The sequence below is a fragment of the Anabrus simplex genome, chromosome 1, assembly GCF_040414725.1.
Source record: "Anabrus simplex isolate iqAnaSimp1 chromosome 1, ASM4041472v1, whole genome shotgun sequence".
Classification (NCBI taxonomy): Eukaryota; Metazoa; Arthropoda; class Insecta; order Orthoptera; family Tettigoniidae; genus Anabrus; species Anabrus simplex.
Genome location: NC_090265.1, coordinates 138,785,736 through 138,793,234, shown reverse-complemented (window position 1 = coordinate 138,793,234; position 7,499 = coordinate 138,785,736). Strand labels below are relative to the sequence as shown.

Sequence of the window (7,499 nt, the reverse complement as noted above, 5' to 3'; positions counted from 1 at the left end):
TGGCAACCCCATCGTACTAATAGCCTGTATATGCTTCATTCATTACATCCCTGACGCGGTCAATGACTGGAAAACATTTCATTATTTAAATTTCTTCTTCGGGATTGGTATAGGTCCCAGATAAGCTGGGGTTAATCCATAACTTTCAATGTGATATGCATCTTCCCTTTCCTTTTGGCGGATTATTACCGCCTTAAATTCATCTTCAGTGTAAGAGCCTTTGTAGAAGTAGCGATCCAGATGGTCCTGGTGACTTTCAGCATTACGATGCTACTGAATTGAAATTTCTCTCCATCATTGTATTCATTGACGTGAGAGTTCGTCAAATCTGATGTAATTTTCTTCACATCAACGAGATCGGTGGGAGCCATTTCGTTCACTCTAAACTCACTTCCACGTTTGTTTGCATTGCTGTTTATAGCCGAATAAGAGGTGGTACGTACATGGGCCCAGATTTCAAGGCTCTTTTAACATTATTTTCTACTGCATAACGGAATTGCAGGAGTCACCTACATTTTGAGTGTGTCCCAACTTCAAAGAACTTCAGAGTAATGCTTTTGATTTTGTAATAGGCAACTGCGTACAAGAATGTAGAGACTATAAACTTATAGTTGTCTGAATAGAGAACTCTTTCTAAATCCAAGAGTGTTAACTCGGCTAGTGCGTTACTTTCTTATGTGCACATCCGTCACTATGATAGTGAAGCGAACTCTTCAAAAAATTCTGCTATTATTTTGCAGTTTTCCTGCTTAGAGTGAGCTGCTTGGTTTGTTTTCGAATTTACAAATTGTGAAGTTGGTGATGTAAAATTGGTCAGTTTTTCTTAAATAATTGGTAGAAGGTTCTCATCTTATTCTTTTTAAAGTCTTCACTAAGTTGATGCTGTTCATTCACGATGAGCAACTTTCTCTCTCTTTGAAAAATTCTAGTTGCTTATTTTCATTCCTTTTTACGCATGCCTTTTGTCTGTATTGTAGAACCTTATAGCATTAATCATTCCACCATATTTGTTTTTTTCGTTTAGTTGGTGGTGCTGTTTTTATTACTGTTTTGATGATGCCGTTTTTCAGACCGTCCTAAGTTTGAAAGACTTGGTTTAGAAATTCTGCTTTTAGTTTATCCCCTCCGATTTATTAGTGTCGTATTTTGGGATCGTAATTTGTCTGTTATATTTTCGTACTTCAGACTTAATCTTAAATTTAGCTGCAGAGATGTAGTGGTCAGATTCGATATTTGCGGATTTTAAAACTCTGACATTCATTACTTCTTTCGATGACTTTCTAATTATTGCTATGTAGTCTAGTTGTCTGCCTGCTGTCATTTCTTGATGGATACAGTACTTTTGCATCCATCTCTTGGCACAGGCCAGAGTAAAGTGTAGCTTCCACCGAAGTCCCAGTCAACATCCATGGCTGTGACAATATGGAAGTTGCTGGGGGTATGGGTAGTGCTGAGTAATGACATTCGGAGCATGACTAGTGCATCTGAGTGTTATGAAAGGTGCTGCTCATAGGGTCAGTCGTGCTGCAGTAGTACTTTCTGACCCAGTGAGGAAAGCAATGGCAAACTACCTCACTCCTCATCTTGCCTAGTACGCCTCATTTTGGTGCTGCCATTGGTTTTTGGGGTTTTCTTATAACCGCATAACCTTTGGTGGTGCTAATTGAGGATCCAACCAGCCTCTGGGCTGATGACCTAACAGACAGACAGACAGTCTAGTTGTTGTTCGTTGCAAAGAATGAACTTCATTGTGGTCCCGTATTGACTTATAAATTCTTGGAATTTGTACAAAATTTGATGTTTGGTTCACCTTTCAATACTTTATGGACGCGCACTCAAACAATTTAAGAAATAATGTTTTTTTAATGTTTTAGGTACACATTTCGACTATTTGTGATCTTCCTAACATCTCTCCTTGGGTCACTGCAGTGTGCTAGAAAGTCTTTGGCTACATGACCATCATATGGAGGGAAATTAAAAATTATTTTTCTTCTTCCTACATTTTATCTCTCTTTTTCATAAAATTGAGCAAACATTCAACACCCCTAAAATTTTAATACACATTTTTAAAATGACTTGTAGTAATAACTGGTTGATTTCTACCTGATAGACCTGCTTGTATAACAAAATTCTGAAAACTGGCTCAAACCGTTTTCAAGTTATTATTTATTTTGTTATAAATATATGGCTTTTTTAAGCATGCCTTAACTTACAAAAACTACCTTAAATTGGGAATGGGTGGAACTAGAGACCTCTGATTTTCATTAATGGGTGGCATTTCTGCTGTAATTTTAGCTCCAGTGCCAAAAATATATATTTTAGTACAATGTTTAAGGCCTGTAGATGATTATCTGCTTTTGACAGGTGTTCTTAAACGTTTTGCCAGCACTGTACATTGGGAACTGAAAGATTCTCCAAACAGCTTCACAGGTGCTAATATAGCGACCATTAAGATATTTTTCGACCTCATCGTTGTTATTTTGCACAGAGAATGTAGCTTGATCAGAACCTTTATGAATGTACAGTACTTGCAAATATATTTTATTGCTTTGACTGACTGGCAAAATTCAACATTAATACGTGCGTTGAAAATTCTTAATAGAACTGGATTGTGTGGAATAACCCATCTATTGTATATGTTCATTTCAGTTCCCCTCACATTTAGGGTACGTGTATTTACCCCGCAATCTGAATCTCTACATCTATAGGTTGGGTAACCATCATCACCAGTTTGTGTCTGAGAAGTAAACCTCCGTGGGTATTTTTTGAACATATGTGTTCTTTCATGCAAGGTGGCGTCGGATTATCTGGTCCACAAGGCCCGTGAATCATGTTTTTCACCATAATGTTATAAAGTTCAGGTCTTATTCTTTGTCGGGTATTTCATCCCGTATTATGTCATCTACATAATCCGATTGCACTTTGGTTGTAAGACATAATAAAATATGCGCACGTGGTATTCCCCTTTTTTGCCATTCTACGGTATAAACGAAAGCCTTAGTTGGGACAAAAAAAATTTTGTTAATAGTTCTGTCATTTTCTTGAGTTTCAAATGAAAAACTCTTGAAAGCAAATCATGTCTATCTTGTGGTTTTTGATTAGGGAATAACTGAATTTTTATTTCTTTCCATTCTGGATTGCAGGTGAAGGTGATAAAATGATCTGGTCTCTCAAAGTTCCTAACACATTTCATGGAGTCTTGGGTCTTTTCATTCATATATCACGAAATTCCTGTAAATGAAGACGGCAATATCACATACTGCATTAACACTTCTATCATTGGCAAGTGCATCTCGTAGGCGTATATATTCACCGGCACTCAATTTTTTTTATTCCTTCTGATAAAATGAAGTCTTTCAGATATCATTTTTGCCAATATATCAACACGATATTGATTGAAAAATCACCTGAAATAATGTAAACTGTTCATACCATTTGTTCTCACCATAATCCTGAAAGCATAAAATTGCATACATGATACTGTCTTAGGTCGTGCAACACCGTTCTGTTGTTGAATGTTGATAGAGTATCCATCATCTCCTCGTGGGAAGAGTAGAGGATACTGCAGTGGGTCATACGATCTGTGCAACTTAGAAACTCTTTGAAGATTAACATCTCTAGTATTTATCGCAATATCTCTCGGACGTTTGTTCTCATCTACTAAAAGAACAGCGACTTCGTCTACAGATGGCGTATTGCAGCGACCACCGTGCTCGTTGGGAGGTTTTAGATCAGCGTGAAAAATTAGTTTTACATCGTGCGCTAGTCTGTTTCCAAGATTATATTTGAAACTTTGAATACAACTATGATAATCGCGAAGCTCTATTTACAAAGGAAGAATGAGGTCAGTTCGCAGATTGGGATTTATATTTGTGCGTAAAGATAACTGATCAGCCAAGGAAACGAAGTATGTTTGCAAATGTTCAGGCTGCGCACTTTGAGCAGTAAGTAAATTACCTATCAAGTGGTAAACCTCAAGGGCGCCCTTACCCGGGGGCAAGGTGGGGCCGCGGCCCCCCTCTAGCTTTCAAGGAAAGGCAAAAATCTAGTGTAGTCACGTGTTTTCCTTCCAAGAAAATGAATTAAAAGTCAGTATTACGTAAAAGCGGTAGTACCGCCCCCACCAACAGGCAGGGGATACCGTGGGTTATTCTACCGCAGAATACAAATCGCCATTTATCATCCAAAATATTAAAATTACTACGTACACCCAGGTCTAAGCCCCCCCCCCCCCTTAGAAACTGTCATATTGGCGCCCATGGTAAACCTGTCCATGTACGTTGAAGGTAGGCATACAATGCCCCTCACGAATTTATTTTGCACCAAATGACGTCATTTGAAGTAGAGTGTTATACTGTCTTGTATGAATCAATTTTTTTTAAAGTCTGGATGTATACCTAATAATAATTCTTTCAAAACTGGTATTGGTTCCGGAATTTTAGGGATTTTCACTTCACCGTTGCTGCAACATAAACCTGTGGCGCTTCAGTTTTCCACTTTTGTGCCTAGCAATTGTTGCATATATTATTCATCCTGCAAATGTCCACGTCGTTTAAATTGGAATATTTCAACTAGCAATAATCGCACCTCGCATAAACCTCATTGGTTACGATATTGCCACTGATCTACATTAGAGTCATACGCAAAGGTTGAATTTGGTAGGTTGGTTTGCCTACGTGTTCTTGCATTATTGGAATGATAAAGTAGTTAAAACCTATTGAAATTGTTTAATCGTGTGTGTGATTGATCCATTTAGTGCTTGTTGGTAGAAATTGGGAGTAGTGATATTTACTTGAATTTTATAACAAGTAATTCAGTTGGTGTTCAGTAAATTAAGTTTTCTAGGTTAGGTAGGCTAGCTAGGTGTACCTTGTTTCGAATTCAGGTTTAGGAAGTAATTTAGGTGATAATATTAACTTTAAAAAATATTTTTAAATATCTGTAGGTTCGTTGGTATAATACTTACAAAGGCAGGTTGTCATAAGGAGTTGCAACTTCCGCCGCAACTTTTCCGGTATTTCGTATAGATATCCGTTCAAACTATCACGAAGTTAATAATATATTAAATTAAATATAACGATACACCTGTAAACTTCGATTTAAAAAGAAGTTAAAGAGAATACCCGCCTTTGCTGGCAGGACCTAGTGTTTAGAGTGCACTATGTCTTCTGATATAGGCTAGAGCAATTTTGTTACTTTCATAGATCTGTCTCAGTCTTATCCTTGGCTGTGAAAATATGAAAGTGACTGTGTTTGAGCGATGCTAGTAATGCCAATCCTTATGCAGCCAGTCCCTGCTATGAATGGTGTGAAAATGTTGCTCATAGGGTCGGTTGGTGTATGCATTTCAGTGGGCTTGGCAAACTGATATGTAATAGCAACTCTGGCTCGGTGAGGAAAGCAACGGGAAACTACCTCACTCCTCATTTCCCTAGTACGCCTCTTCAGTGATGCCTAGGCCATCTATGACAGCTTTTGGCAGAGCTGTTGAGGATCCCACCAGCGGCATCGCTGACGGACTGAACATACATACAAACAGAATACACGGTAATTTCGCTGGACAGTTACGGTAAATAACAGTTTTTGGATTGTTGACGATTGTTGCTATATGCACATGGTAGTTGTGTAAACAAATACAAAACAGCTGATTACTTTATTCCGATAATTTGTAGTCTAAGTTCCCAGCATACTCTGTACTTTGTACCTTCGTTCATTCATCGAATAAAAGTTAATAACCAAAATCCTATATCCCAATAATATTGCAGTTCAAGCCCCCAGCGTAGTTGTGAAAGAAATTATTATAGACAACCTCTTATTTTTAATAATTTATGGACACTTTTCTTCTCCGTCCCGCGTAGTAGGGAAAATAATAGTAGTCCACCAGCGGTAAAAATCATATAACCACATTTCAGTTGAGAATTGTAGTGTAGATACGGTATGTTTTAGATAGTACCGTATCTTTCCTGCTATATTCGTGTGTATCTTTCGTGAGTATCTATTAGAGCATACCGGTAGTACTAATAAAAATCTGTCTACGCATTTACATTTGTTGGTAATCTTTGAGTACAGTAGTTCATGCAAATTTCAAACTTACAATTGAATGGATGAAAACCATAACGGTATAAGTAGCATTTTGGTCATTCAGAGAAAAAGGCATTTAAACATCTTCAACACTCATATAAACCATGCTATTTGTAGTTATACCACCCATCACTAGAGCGCAGAATATTACCGCTATCACTTGTATCTCTTTGCTGGTGAAAGGATACATCCTTCCGGAGTTTCATCATGCACTTAACTCAATTTTTTTTTAAATGTCACTTATACCGTTATGGTTTTCAACCATTCAATTTTAATTTCTGTTTGTGCTTGGTAGTGGCATACGGTACCGGTATTGTAATTGGGATACGTCTGAACGTAGTTTAAAATTATTGTAGTGTACTGTACAGTTGTATACGAGTAATATCTTATTAGAAATTAGCGTGCTTATTTTATTATTGTAAAATATTTATGTATTATTGTAGAGGTATTAGAATTTGTTGTTGTAATTAGGATAGGTTTAACTGCAGTTTAGAATGGTGTAATTCTTGTGTATTCCTTTCAGTATTCAGTAATTAACAGCAGTTTTTATCCCGTTAGCGTGTTGTAGGATAAAAACAGAGTGCAGTTAAGTAGTATTGTAGTCTAGTCGTATATTAATTACCTTATTGTCGTGTGATCTTTGAGTATTACCCAGACAATATTTCCCTCCGTTCATTTTTTTGCACATAAGTTATTTTATTTTTCCTTTTCTTTTCATTTTTTCCGCGAAGAATGGCGAAGGAGTGCAAGTGTAGGAACTGTGGGAGTGGTGAGGCATGGGGGGTTTGAGGGAGGAGTTGGAGAGTTTGAGGGAGATAATTCGGATTTTCACAGTAGACAGGAAGGAAGGTAGGCCTCCCTCAAACAATGTACATGTTAGAGTAGCTGTAAAAGAGAGATGGGAAGGAAAGTGGGGAACTGTAGAAGACAGGTGGTCTAATATTCTAAGGGGAAGGAGACTGCAGGCTAATGGCTCTATTCAGGATCAGAATTCAGGACAGGTGTCTGTGAGAAATCGGTACGAGTCTCTCCAGGTGGAACAACATAGGGAAGATGAGGTACAGGGAACTGTTGCTGAGATGTGTGGAAATAGGAGGAAGGGAAAAGGTTGGAAGGGGAAATGTAGAGTAGAGGATAGGAAAAGACAGGTGGAACAGGGTCATGGGAGGGAGAAAAGGGAGGAGGAAGTAGCTTCTGCAGCTATCAGGAAAAATAGGGCTGACCAGGAGAGGAGGGGATCAAATGAGGTGGGTAGGGTTGAGGCTCTGGTCATGGGGGATTCCATTGTTAGACATGTGGGGAAAGTGTGTGGAGGAAAGGGAACCAGGGTAGAGTGTTATCAGGAAATGGGTTGAGGCAGATGATCAGGGAAGTAGAAGAGAAGGAGGAGGGCAAGGAGAAGGTGGTAGTGTTTCACA

The 7,499-nt window shown here is 38.2% G+C and overlaps 1 non-coding gene across 1 annotated transcript; it reads right to left on the bottom strand.

Moving 5' to 3' along the window:
- Positions 1–4,493: 4,493 nt before the first annotated feature.
- On the bottom strand, positions 4,494–4,632 carry LOC136859287 (U4 spliceosomal RNA). The gene has a single exon (XR_010858937.2). It is a non-coding gene; the product is annotated as a U4 spliceosomal RNA (small nuclear RNA).
- Between the last annotated feature and the right edge of the window lie 2,867 nt (positions 4,633–7,499).